The sequence below is a fragment of the Tasmannia lanceolata genome, unplaced genomic scaffold (assembly GCF_043159265.1).
Source record: "Tasmannia lanceolata isolate RefF3 unplaced genomic scaffold, GAP_Taslan_0.1 ptg000007l, whole genome shotgun sequence".
Taxonomy (NCBI): Eukaryota; Viridiplantae; Streptophyta; class Magnoliopsida; order Canellales; family Winteraceae; genus Tasmannia; species Tasmannia lanceolata.
In genome coordinates, this window is record NW_027518684.1 from 11,630,543 (window position 1) to 11,644,641 (window position 14,099).

General features: G+C 39.4%; 1 pseudogene; it reads left to right on the forward strand.

Moving 5' to 3' along the window:
- The first annotated feature begins 11,594 nt into the window (after window positions 1–11,594).
- LOC143880970 (E3 ubiquitin-protein ligase PUB22 pseudogene) lies at window positions 11,595–13,140 on the forward strand (annotated as a pseudogene).
- The last annotated feature ends 959 nt before the right edge of the window (window positions 13,141–14,099 follow it).

Genomic DNA, 14,099 nt, shown 5'->3' on the forward strand with positions numbered 1-14,099 from the left:
GGTGGGACTGTGAATGATGCCTTCTTGACACTTCTCTTACGTGAAATTGATCTACGATGTAACTGAGAGTAGATACGGATTTTCTCAGAATTACAGTATGTAATACCAACTTCTCTATATTGGAACTTGGAAGTTACACCACACCGTACCATCGCTTGCTCCTGGATAATGACGAAATTGATCTTGTCCTCCTTTAAATGCCAAACATGCATTTTCGTCGTCATCTCTCGAGCCACGAATTTTTGGGCCCATATACTCGTCTTGACTAAGACAAAAAACAGTGGCATTTTCCCTATAAGCTGTGTTCTATAACTCTTTATCTAATTTTGTCCTTTCGTTCTAGCCATACTTCGGGGCTGATCTTGGGTTTATTGTATCCTTGGATAGACTTTGATGCAGGTGCATCTCCCACGATTACGGATATCAACGGTTGAGATTGTCAGAACCTTAATTGGATCGTTCAAGACCCTCGGATCGGAAGATATAAAATGGTGTCTCGATCAACGGTCCACGTTGATCACTACTATTAAGACTTTTAAGAGTTGTAGGGTTTTAAATTCTTTAAAAGTTGGTCGTTTGGGTAGAGAGAAGTTTTAGGAAGTTGAGAGTTATTTTAGGAGTTTGAATTTTTTAAGGATTTTAAAAAGTAGAATTGGACGATTTGTGAGATTTTTGGAGATTTGTTTAAGAGAAATTTTAGGAGAGATTTGATGAATAAAAGTTGCTTTGTTGCTAGTTGCCTAAGGAGTCATCTGCTGCTCTTTTGACCCTCTATGAGAGAGCCACCTGCTGCTATCTCTACAACAAGCCATCTACTGCTTGTTTTGCCACCTCAATTCAACCACCTGCTGTTGAATATTTTAAATCCAAGCTTCCCATGCGTTAACTTGCTATTCTATGTTCACGTCCAAAACAGCCCCAATGGGTTGGGGGTTTTTTCAAGGTAAAATTAAGTAAGGCTGCCGATCCCTAGAACAACTTATCCAAGGATTTCTATCCCCATGGAGAATAGGAACAACTTAAATAGCTTGAATATAATCCCAAGATATCAAAGGTAGCGTGGGAGGGTACGTGCGCACGTTAGAATTACCCTTTTGGCAATCAAAGAAGCCTTTGGTACTCGTTGTCGAAGAGGAAGGGGATCGATCGATATATTATGGCAAGAGGACAAAGAAAATGGGGCCCACCGTCGCAGAGAATGTAGTGCAATGGTCCCAGAGACGTGAGACAGTGCGAGGGGCAACTTCCATTGTGGATGTTAGGCGTCCTAATCTGTCTATTTCTAACATCTCTCTATTTCCAATTAATGGAGATAAGATCAATCCGTTCAATGGCTTTTGATTCAATCACATGGCCTCGTTGTATATATGGGAAAAAGTTAGTAAGGGAAGTGATAATTTACCCACTTTTCTTCCTCGGCCACCCCCTCTAGTATATTTATGACTACTAGCTCTTTTTCATGGTTTTAAATTTCGACCGAAATCCAATTTCAGTAGAAACGTTCCGAAACCGAAATGTCCAACAATTACAAAATTTCGTTCGAATTTCAACTATTTCGTCGAAATTTTCAAAAAACCAATTTATTTTTTTGTTTTGTTACAAAAAATTCTGCCAAAATTTCAGCCCTAAAATTCTGGAATTTGACACTATCGTGATTTCGGCAGAAATCTCGGTTTCCGATAAGAACAAAATTTATGCAGAAACTGTGCTGTTTTTAGACTACAAGGTGTTGGCCAGGGGAAGAACCAATATATCATTTCCCAAGCATACATCCATTTGTACCGCACCCCAGCTAATACTCCCGGTGGTGCACACACCAAATAAATATGTATATTCCACTATATGGTCTTAGGCTAATCTGCAAGTGGAGCTTTATTGGAAGTTTCATCTTGATGTGCCGACATAAGGTGGCCACTGTAAATTGCTAGTGCATGTGACTTATGCATATTCATAAGGTTTTGGATTATATTTTATCTAGGTACCCAAATAATTTTTTTTTTGGGGGGGAAGAACATGAGGGGTCCCTCCAAGGAGCTTAGGTATAACTATTATTTTGATTTGTGGATATAGTATAGAAAAATGGGAAATCACCCACGTGCTTGCACTGAATAATCAATGTATACACTCATTGGCAGTCAGTGTATATGGCCAGCGGGTATCAAAGGAGACCATTGGTGATATAAGGGAAAGTATTGAGTCGACTATATACTATTCGGTGGATCACCACACATGTTTGTGATCAAGACCGTAGATCTGCAATATTAAGATGTCCACAAAATCAACGCTTCAGTTTCTCTTTGAAAAATCTTAGTGAAGCCTAATAATAAAGGAATTAGGAACATCTAATCAAGGTGGGGCCAATGGCAATGGAATAGAGTTGTATTTGACTGTTGGATCAACGGACAAGATCATGTTTAAATTACACATTGTTACGGAAGATAAGCCATAGAGATTTTCCGGATATCTACAGTTACTCTAAAACTGATCCAATTACCATAACGATAGTAACTATTGGAATGGATTCATCCATATCCCACGTGTAAGAGTTGCAGTTATACAAGATATATGTCAGTTCTGATTGCTTAGGTAGAAATTTCCTTCTATATACTCATATCACGTAAGACTTCTACGGGAAGATCATATACAATAAAGTGCTCGATCTCAATTGAACAGAGTGTTCATTTTGTTCTTCATCATCTTTACACACTTGGGCCCAACCTTTTACTTTTTTTTATGGGGGTAGGTAAGCCGGGATTTAGCAGGACCCCTACCTTTAAGAGTAAGAAACACCATACCTATCCTTAGGACACACTAGATAGGGAAAAAATAGAGTACTCAAATGATCGAAAAATACTAGAGGCCTATGAGCAAACCGATGGCGAAGAAAACAGATTTCAAGCTCATTATCCTTCATGAATAATTCTGATGCGGATTATCTTTAGATCCCAAAGGATCCAGATAGCAGTTTCCACATTGCAATAGTTAGCATGGAATAGCCAATCTGCTTGAGCAGATAGCTTGAGTGAACTTGCTGCCCAACCTAAAAAGTGATAGTTGATGAGAATGTTAATAATATTTGTTTATGGAAATGATATTTCCATCCCCATTTGTTTGTCTTTCCTATGTGATGTGGCACCAAGAGAACCGTTGATTCGATCCCACTAGTTAAAAGTCACGAGCAACATGAAATTCAACAAATCACCTGATCCAAGAAACAGAAGCCCATGATCCGAGAAAGCTCACGATCACCGTACTGTCAACGGAAGGAGAGAACGCGATAAACCAAAACAAAGGCATCATGCGGGTGACTTTTGCCTGAGAGAACAAACACCTCAGATGAATTAAATTACTGCTGAAAATTTAGCTGTGTGGCTGTTCTCTAATGCAAAAGTCACCCAAGAAATGCCTTTCCGCAAAATTCTCTAGCAACTCCCAATATGAGACTTGCTAACCATCATGTTGATTTTCCGGAAAATTTTTACTGAGAAACTTTTTTCATAAAAAAAATTTAATAAATTGTTTAGGCCATGTTCTTTTTACACCCAACATTTAAAAACATGTCTTAAAAGATGAGGCCCATCATGGGATTGAGCCTCTAGCTCAATGTTCAAGGATTTGTTCTACTCCTTGAGGTCAGAGGTTCAATCCTAGCCTTCCCACCATAAAAGGTGAGTCCCATCATTTTACATCCATGCATAGCATGAGTGGGCCCAGCATTTTACACCTCATGTTCTGATAGGGTATGGCAAAACATCTCTATCCAAACCTATGCATACGTTGGGTCCACCATTTACCTATGTTTTGATGGGGTAGGTCCCACTATCTCCACCCAAGCCCATGCATAAGGTGGGCACACCATTTTACACCTAATGTTTTGATGGCGTAGGGCCCATTATTTTAAATCCATGCATAGCATGGACGAAGAATGCTGAAAAGTATATTGTTGTTGTTGTTAGCGGTTCTTCATTAAAATCTGGTGACTTAAGACTTTTTAAATTTAAAGAGAAAAGGCTTGGTGTAACACTTACCCGCAATGAGTTTTAATGTAAGCCAACTTGACAACGTGGTCTTCAAGATCTTCGACCACAAGTGGGGGACTGGGGACTACTTCCTCTCGTCAGTTTGCAAGGCTTCAAAGTGGATAAATTTTAGGTTATGGTCCTTTTAATTTTAAAGAGGAAAGGCATGGTGTAACACTTACCCTCAACGAGTTTTAATGTAAGCCAACTTGATAACGAGGTCTTCAAGATCTTTGGTCACATGTGGGGACAACTATCTCGTAATTAAGTTTGCAAGGCCTCGAAGTCTATCAATTTTAGGTTATGGTCCCTAGTCGTGACCATTCTTAGTTTAATTTTTGAGTGGGTGGTCACCAGTTTAATGGACATGAATGGACAATAGCTGAGTATCTGACCATTAATGGAGATGTTTTGGACAATAGCTGGTTCCGACCATCTCCATTGTTGGATCCATATCCTAAGGTCCGAAATTACATTGGAATCCCTAAAATCCTATAGTGTGTCATATCCATCCACTACGCGCAAAGAAACTTTGCTTAAATTAAGAGACTCAAATCACTTACCATGACAGTGTCAAATCCATCCAAACTAATTTTGAATGTTTCAGAAGATTTTCTCTTTACGGGAAGCATCTATGTTAATCAATTAGGTAACTACCTAACCTATTGTGAACGTGTGGATTCACCACTGACTCTTGAAGTCCTTATTCACTATTAGTTTTTAGAAAGTCAAGCTATAGTTGGTTACCTTTAAACGGTGGGATATTTCTTAGAAAGAGTTTGTGTCTATCTAGAGTTCTTAGTTGATAAGGTCAGAGGAGTTTGCTTTTTATTATAACTATTGGATGTATATAGAAGATGGGCTAACGTGAATAAAATTTAGAGTACCTATTTTCGTTTTCTGTGTATCTACGGTTCTACTACAGTGCTTTAATATTTTATATAGCAGTTCTTCTTTCTCTCTTGTTAATTCCAACGTTTATTTTTCTTCCAAATGTACCAAAGAAGGTTAACAAGTGGTATCAAAGCAGGTTTTCGATCGGAATACCGGTTTGTTCTTGGAGTTACTTCGAAGGGATATCGAAGTGGGAATACCGGTTTGTTCTTTGGTTGCTTCGAGGCGATATCGAGGTTGGAAGAAGAAATGGCGGAAAGTGTTGGTATGCATATGACAAGTTAAAAATTATGGCGAAACGAAACATTGTAAGAAGCTTACCACTTCTCGACCATGTCCATTGTGTGGGTATATTTTCTACAGGAGAAATCTGAAGTCTTTGAAAAGATCAAAGATTTCTGTGCACGTGTAGAAGCCGAAACGGGATTTAAGATCGGTTGTTTGGGAACCGATAATGGTGGAAAATACACTTCTCAATTTCTTTCCACCTATCTAAGAGATCATAAGATCAAAAGGCAATTCACCTGTCCTGAAACTCCACAGCAGAACGGAGTTGCAGAAACAAAGAACATGCACTTAGTTGAGATGTGATGGAGTATGTTACATGGGAGGAATGTTCGTCCTCAATATTGGGCGTAGTGTATACGCACGGCCGTATATGTAACTAATTGTCTTCCGCAACAACGACTTGGTTACGAGTCGCCTTACCAAAAGCTCACCGGAAAAAAGGCCGTCAGTTAGACATTTAAAGTGTTTAATTGGTTGTGTTTGTTATGTGCTTGTGTCAAAGCAAATGAGGACAAAGATGGAGAAAGCGGCAGTTCAAGCCATGTTCATTGGTTATGATGAACAAAGGAAAGGGTGGAGATGCTTGGATCCATGTACAAAAAGGGTCTACGTGTCAAGAGATGTGGTGTTCGAGGAAGCATCATCTTGGTGGTCCGTGAAAAATACTGCCATGCCAGATTCAACTGATTTGATTGGTAATTTAAAAGAAAGATTGAATTCGATTGTGCTACCACAAGAAACTCATGGTGTAGCAAATCCAGATTTGATCCAAAAGGTGAAAAGCACGATTGATCTCTCACAGTTGGATGAAGATGTGTTAGAGCCAGAAACAGGAGGCACCATGTCAAAGTTCGACGGCAACCCAACAAAATGGTAGTTCGACGAGCAAGAGCTCTAGTCCATGGAAGACTGGAAAAAGTCTGTCGCGTGAAAAAGATGTTCCAGCTTCACCAGAAGAGTTGCGACCATCGCAACTTGAAGATTTTGAAGAGCGTGAATTTTGTGTGTCTAAGCCACGGAGATCAATGCGTATTCCAAAGGCGAATCCGAAGTACGCAAATTTGGCTTGTTTTTGTAAGATGGAGGATTATGTATTTTTTGAAGATACAAAAGGTGTCAAGGAGTGGCAAATTGATAGATGTCGAAAATTTTCTTGGAAGGAACTTAGCGTGGCTTGTGGAGAGTTAACGCTAAAGGGGAGTGCTAGAGTCATTACTGATTCGTGCACGGCGTCGGAGGGGCCGGGCTGACGGGGTTGATTCATAACAAGTTTGAGTAGTTTGGCGAGTCGGTGTTGAAGGGGAGAATTGTGAACGTGTGTATTCACCACCAACTCTTGAGAGTCCTTATTCACTATTAGATTTTAGAAAGTCCAGCTATAGTTGGTTACCTTTAAACGGTGGGATATTTCTTAGAAAGAGTTTGTGTCTATCTACAGTTCTTAGTTGATAAGGTTAGAGGAGTTTGCTTTTTATTATAACTATTGGATGTATATAGAGGATGGGCTAACGTGAATAAAATTTAGAGTGCCTATTTTCGTTTTCTGTGTATCCACGGTTCTGCTATAGTATTTTAATATTTTATATAGCAGTTCTTCTTTCTCTCTTGTTAATTCCAACGTTTATTTTTCTACCATTTTTTTTTTTTTTTTTGAAATGGCAGAGAAATATCATTAAAGAAAAAGGAAAGTGGGCCGAGGAGGACCACTAAAAGAGAACAAGAAATACACCTATTTTTCTTCCAAAAATGCCAAAGAAGGTTTACACCTATTAGAAACAATACGAAGAAAGGAAACCCTTGTTTTAAAATTGTCCTAGATATCCGCCATAAAATTGTCAGGTATACTTCAATATGTATTAGAAAAGAATTACAGGCATGTATTAGAAATGTTGAGCAAATGGAAGAGGTGTTACGAACCTCCGTCAAACAGGCCGCTACTCTGAACATTTTTCTAGCACTATAAATATAGGGTAATATAGCTAGCTTTGGTGGAAAAGTTAATACCTAAAGTGTGAATTCATTGGGGCAACGGGGGGGGGGGGGGGGGGGGGGGGGGGCTCGGATGGGTCCCACTGGCCAGATGGTTGCTGAATTTCGGACTGCTTTCATTATCTAAACGTGGGCGTGTCAATGAACCGATATTCCTATGGATCTAAAAGGATCCGAATGTTAGTGGACACGATTTAGGCTCAGTAAGGTCCAAAATTATCTCTTATTGTAACCCAAATGTAGTCATAAAATCCGATGGGTATCCTAGATTGGAATGAGGGAACCAATGTCCAAAAACACTCTTTTGATGATGACTATTCTCATAACATTAAAAACCCTAATCAAAATAACAAACAATATTGCATTTACTCACTTTTCGTTTTTCATGATTCTTTCTAGTTGATTCCCGCTTCCCTCTCCTAACCCTAAGCCATAAGCCCATATAACTATGTACAATGTAGGACTTGGGACACTCGGTACTATTCAAAAAAGGATCGTGACCCACTCGGAAAGTAAGATCGGACAACATTTGACTGATAAGGGAGCTGAATGGATCACACCTAACTCATTGGTGGATCGGATCCTAAGTGGAAACATTGACACCCCTATCTACCCTTTCTGGCTCTCCCGAAGAGAGGTAGACGGAGACTTTTTCTCCTTTGCTTTCGTTCCCCATTTTCGGTGTCAGGTGTTCTTACATTCTGTGCAGGCGCAACATTTTGCCTAAATATCATTGATCAATGTGTCACTTTTCTGCATTTTTTCATTGAAGGGAAAAATACAGTTACACCCCCTCAACTTGGACACATTCAACGATAACCCTTTAGTTTCAAACTCATCAACTACACCCTATGACTTCTCAATGTGTATAAGATAGACCCCCTCAGTTGATGGTCCGTCCACAAATCGAAGGATTAGGATGATCCTACGGAGCTGAATTTTTGGGCACACGTTATCTATGTCAGGGCCTATCAAATGAATGATTTGGATCATCCAAACAATGTGAGCCAACTGTATATTTGGTCGACGGACTAGAGAAGATTCTTTAGTCGACCGACTAGAGACGAGATCTTAATTAGCATTGATAGTGTTTCAAAAGAGGGGGTCTACTTTATATTCATTATGAGGTTATAGTTGAATTTGTCGGGAAGTTGATTGAGTGTAACCGTGTAACTGTATTTTCCCTTTATTAAATCCTCCATCTCTCTTCGCGTGACATCAATGTTAATAGTCATATGACAGCAGCAAATGAATCTCCGATACGTAGGTGCTGACTATTGAATGGTGCCAGCTTTGTTGCTTCTGCATGAGCCATTATTTATTACAATCCCATTCCTTCCAACGCTGTTCGCACACGGCTCTAGCCTTTGCAACTTTGTCATCCCATTGAAATTTCCTAACCCTACTTGCACTCCTTCAAACAAGTTGGTGGCTCCTTTGGGCCCCCTTATCTACATTTCTACAATGCCATAATTAGCTTAGGGCATAATCAGGTCTAAAGCCCAGTCATCAATGGGGCCCTGTGAGTCATCTTCTGGGTGTTCTATAGACACAAAATTACATCAACTTGGATGACGGACGGAATTAAGGCATGCTTGAATTACAATCTCTGAGGGTTCCACCCTATTCATGCATTCTGATAATGACGGGGCGACACCAATGAAACCAATGCTGGATTGAGCAGTTAAAAACTAGATGGGATGCACCAAATCCTTCATGTGCACAATATGCTTACAAAAGCTGCTATCAAAATGGGAACCCATTTTCATTAAAACAGAATGAGTTCTTGTTTCCTCGAATTGGACAAAAATATATCGAGCTTTACTAACTTGTGAATTATTTGATTCAACCGCTCACCGACTGCTGTCCAAGCGTTTGAATAATGAACATGTTTTAAATCCACTAGAAGTCGTTGATGGCTATGTCGTTCGAATAACACTGTGCTTTAAGCAATGTTTTCACTTTCAATTGGAATAGGGCCTCGTAATTCTAGGCGAATAAGCATATATTCTGATGACGTGATAAAAATGATGATCTTTAAAGTAATGTGTCGCCTTATATTTGCGCCATTAAAGCATCTTTTCAAATTTCGAATTTATGGGAGAAAATAGCAGTATTCTCTAGGTCCGGCTGGTACACTATCAGAAGAAAGTCCGAGCAGTGACCGGCCTCAAGAAATTAAACTTATCTAAAATATAATCTAGATCTTATATCTTTTTTTCGGCGGCCGGAGGAAACGCCACCTTTTGCTGGTTGGATTTTCCTAGATGCCATATTGGCCTTGTTAAGTATAAATGATTAAATAACACTAACCCTAACAGCTTAATTAAGCTTTTGGAGTAATTGGTTGTTTTAGATGGTATTAGAGCTATTGCCTCGTGAGAGGGCCTGTTCAAAGCCCAACAATTCCTTCATATCAGAAGTCCATGTGTACAGCCAAACCAAAAGAGGGGCCGCACGTGTGTTTGTGTGTGTGTATGGGCGAGATTGTCCCACGTTGCTCCCCGTGTATGGGCGAGATTGTCCCCATTGCTCCCACGTGGAAAGAGAGATTGTTGGGGGCTACTCGCAAAAGCAAGATCCCACACTGGAAATGTTAAAGAGATGTGGATAGGTTATAAGGACTTGGTTACCATCCCCTAAACAGCTAGCATTTAAGGGAGAGTTATACCCGAGTCCCAACATGTCACTTACAATGATGGGTGACAGCAACCTATGCCATTCATTTAAAAGTATAACCCTTAAATAAGTGTGCCTTCCTCATAAACCCATTTCGTTTTAATTTCGCCCGTCGTGCCCGCAGTGTTTTACATGTGCGCTCAGTAGACTTTTATAAACAAGAAAAGTCAATAACTCGTCGGTGGGAGAAAGTTAGGATTCGTTGGAGAGTGGTCAAATAAATAACAACTACACAAGCTATCAAACGGACAGAATGTGTGGGCATGAATAACTATGTGCCCACCCGTTAAAATCCCATTGTGTGTGTGTGTGTGAGAGAGAGATGCTAAAATTGTCATTTTCAATTATGCTATTTTCTATAACAAAAGGCCCCGCTTCTGTGTCAGCTGGTACGTGATTGGATCAGTTGACGGGCATCTAAAAGTTGGTACAAATGCCTCTGAGAACACCAATCACATGATCTTCAACTCTTGATTGGTTTAGCCTTGTTTAGGGTTTCTCCAAGAAGAGCTCAGCCATTGATTTGTAGTATTTTACTTGGTACTGTTTGGTTGCGAGTATTTACCTCATAGAGTATTGATATAAGTAGTCAACAGCGGGATTGAGCCTCTAGCTCATTGGTAAAGGCAATGTTCTTCAACCTAGAGGTCGGCGGTTCAATCCCAGCTTACCTACAAAAAAAAAAGTAGTCAACAGAGAGGAGACAAGGCTTGGATTTAAGTGGAACTAGTACCTTGTAGAATAGTGGTAAGCAGTGTTTGGTTGTTAATTAACCTTGTAGAGTAGTGGTAGGGAGTTTCATTACCAAGTGACATGATCACCTCAAGCAATAGCAATAACAGTGAAGTAACTCTAAGTGAGACAATTCATCAAACGCCAAGAGATCAAGCACACAAGAAATATGTGAAAAAACCCTCCATTGAAGAGAGAAAAATTATGGAGAGGATCTGCTGAAGATTTTCACTAATTAAAATGGGTAATACAATGTCTCCCCCACATTTTTAACCAAAACTTTAGGAAGTAGAAGAATTTTGAACAATACAAACAACACCTTTTCATTTTTTCCACCAATTTTAATTTGTTTGTGTAAATTGTAGTCATATTTACAAAAAGACAAATATAAGGATGAAAATGGTGAGAAGAGAGCGGAACGGCATTTTTCTATTAGTATTATAGACTTGATGCCCCATTATTTCCAGCCCTGTCGTTTATGTAAATTGTAGTCATATTTCGGAAAAGACAAACATAATGGTGAAAATACTGAAAGAGTGGAACATCATTTTTTATATTAGCACTATAGAAATGATATTCCATCCATTTCCTTGTAATTCCACTCCTTTTTGTTTGTCCTATCCTAGAAATGACTTAATTTTCGGGAAAAGTCAACGGCAGGGGGTGAAAATAAAGTAGGGAGGGGGTGAATGCTGGGAAATGTAATTCCCATTATTATTATGTAGAGAGAGAGAGAGAGAGAGAGAGAGAGAGAGAGAGAATAATGACACGTGTTTGACCCTTCATTCTAAGGAAGAGAGCGAGAGAAGGGCAACACCGTCAGTTGTCGACATTAGTCGGCCGCCAAGGTATCGTTGAGAATTTCGCTAAGTTAGAAATGTCAAACTTTGACCACGTGTTCTTTTTAGGCGTTTGAATATTCCCCAAATTCTCTTTCCTCCCCATATAAAACCAGATATCTCTTCACTAAAACTTTTCAAAACGAAATCTTCAACTCCCAACACCTTCAGCTCCTACCTCCAACCATTGTTCTGCCATTTTCTCATAATCTTCTGGGTTTCCCTGCTTTTTCAAATTTAGGATCTGGGTCTTTGTTTTCTTTGATTTCATTTGAGGAGAAATACTTATTTGCTTTTCTACATCAGTTTTCATGGAAGAAATCGAAGTTCCTCATTACTTTCTCTGCCCAATTTCTCTACAAATCATGAAAGATCCTGTGACTGTTTGCACAGGAATAACATACGATCGACAGAGCATCGAACGGTGGATATTTTCCAGCAAGAAAAAAACGTGCCCCGTCACAAAACAAGATTTATCAGACTCTGATCTCATCCCAAACCACACATTGCGTCGATTGATTCAAGGTTGGTGCATAGTCAATGCATCAAAAGGTATTGAACGAATCCCAACTCCGAAACCCCCAATCGACAAAGCCCAGATCATTAAACTCCTTGAACAAACCAAAATTCCCAATTTACAAATGAAATCACTTGAAAAGCTCAAAATCATTGCTTCAGAGAGCGAAAGGAACAAGCAGTGCATGGGGTCAGCAGGTGCAGGAGACTACTTGGCGTCGATTATAAAGAACAATTTTTCGTCCACAGATGAAAAAATGGACGATGAGATCAACTATACAATAGCTAGTGGTGAAGCACTGACAATTCTCTATCATCTTCATCTCTCAGAAGACGGCTTTCGATCCCTTATCGCCAAAAATGATGATTTTGTCCCGACCTTGACGCGGGTTTTGCAGCAAGGGAATTATCAAGCACGTTCTTACGCCACATTGCTATTAAAATCGATAATTGAGGTGCTTGATCAGGTTCATTTAACTGGTTTGAGATGTGAGACCTTTCGAGAGATGGTTCGCTTGTTGCGCGATCAGATCTCTTACCAGGTAACCAAATCTGCCATGCAAATTCTAATTGGGTTATGTCTGTGGGGGAAAAATAGGGTTAAAGCTGTTCAGGCGGGTGCGGTACCTCTTTTGATTGAACTTCTTCTTGAGACAACAGAGAAGAGGGTTTGTGAGATGACGTTGGTGTTGTTGGATCAGCTTTGTGGGTGTGCAGAAGGGAGAGCTGAATTGTTAGGGCACGCTGCCGGAATCGCAATTGTGGCGAAAAAGATGCTTAGAGTTTCACATGTTACATCTGAAAAAGCAGTGAGAATACTACATTCCATTGCTAAGTTTTCGGCTACTTCAAGTGTTCTTCAGGAGATGTTGCAAGTTGGGGCTGTATCAAAGTTGTGTTTTCTACTTCAAGTTGAGTGTAGCACGAAAACGAAGGAGAGGGCAAAAGAGATCCTTATGTTGCACTGTAGGGCTTGGAAAAACTCCCCATGTATCCCTGGACCTTTGCTATTTTCATATCCCTCCTGTTAAGAGAAAGACACTAGAGGGAGGAGCCATTATTGTTTTTTTCTCCCATGTTATGTGTACATAATTCAATGGATAATTATGGGCAGGAAATCGTGTCCGCATTCCGTAAGTTATTCTTCCTCTACTATTATATAATAATCTCCTGTTTTTATGAAATTTCTCATTCTAAGTATTTTAGATGGATATGTTTTCTTTTATCTTTCATGCTGCACATTTCACTCAATCACGCAAGGCAACTAATCGGAGGCTACTTCTGCATAAAAATATGTTTGAAAATCAAGAGAATTTGGACAGTCAACAACTAAATTATATGAAAAGATTTTTTTTATCTGGCTGGCAAGCTGGGCATGAAAAGAAAGTTATCCAAATCTGATTTAGATTTAGTGTCAAGTACAATGTCTTGCAAGGCTTTGTTGTTCACACCCTCTAGCTCAATGGTCAAGGCTTTGTTCTTCAACCTAGAGGTCGGAGGTTCAATCCAGCCTACCTATAAAAAAAAAGGTATAATGTTCAGACACTGAATGAGCCCACCGAATAAGGTTTAAAGGTTCTGATGCATCTAGTGGGGTGTCAACAGATCCAATTCAGGCCAGATCCAACTATATCTAGGTCATGATCCATTTCGGATCCTATTTCCTACCTTCATTTTACAGTTCGAATTTTGAAACAAGTCTCAATGTTTTGTTCACTATTATTGTATCTACTTAGTTTATTTAGTCAAATAGGACCTTTTTTCAACCCGGAATTTATCTAGGAAACCGGGCTGGCACAATGTTTTGTTCACTACTAGGGGTGTAAATAGATATTCGGAAATTCGATTACCGTCCGCATCCGAATCCATTTAAAGCGAATATTATCCGAATCCGTTTCAAGCGGATATTATCTGAATCAGTTTATGAGATATCCGGCTCTTAGCGGATGCGAATCTGGTAAATGGTATATCTGATCCGTTTAACATCCGAATCCGAGAAGTAAATCCTTTTTATTTATTATTAATAATATCATTAATATTTATTTTTAGTAATGACATACTATCTTTTGTTTCTATAAGAAAAGTGAATATTCTTTTTAGAAAAAAAATATAAAAACAAAAATAGCCCAAACTCATTCCATCA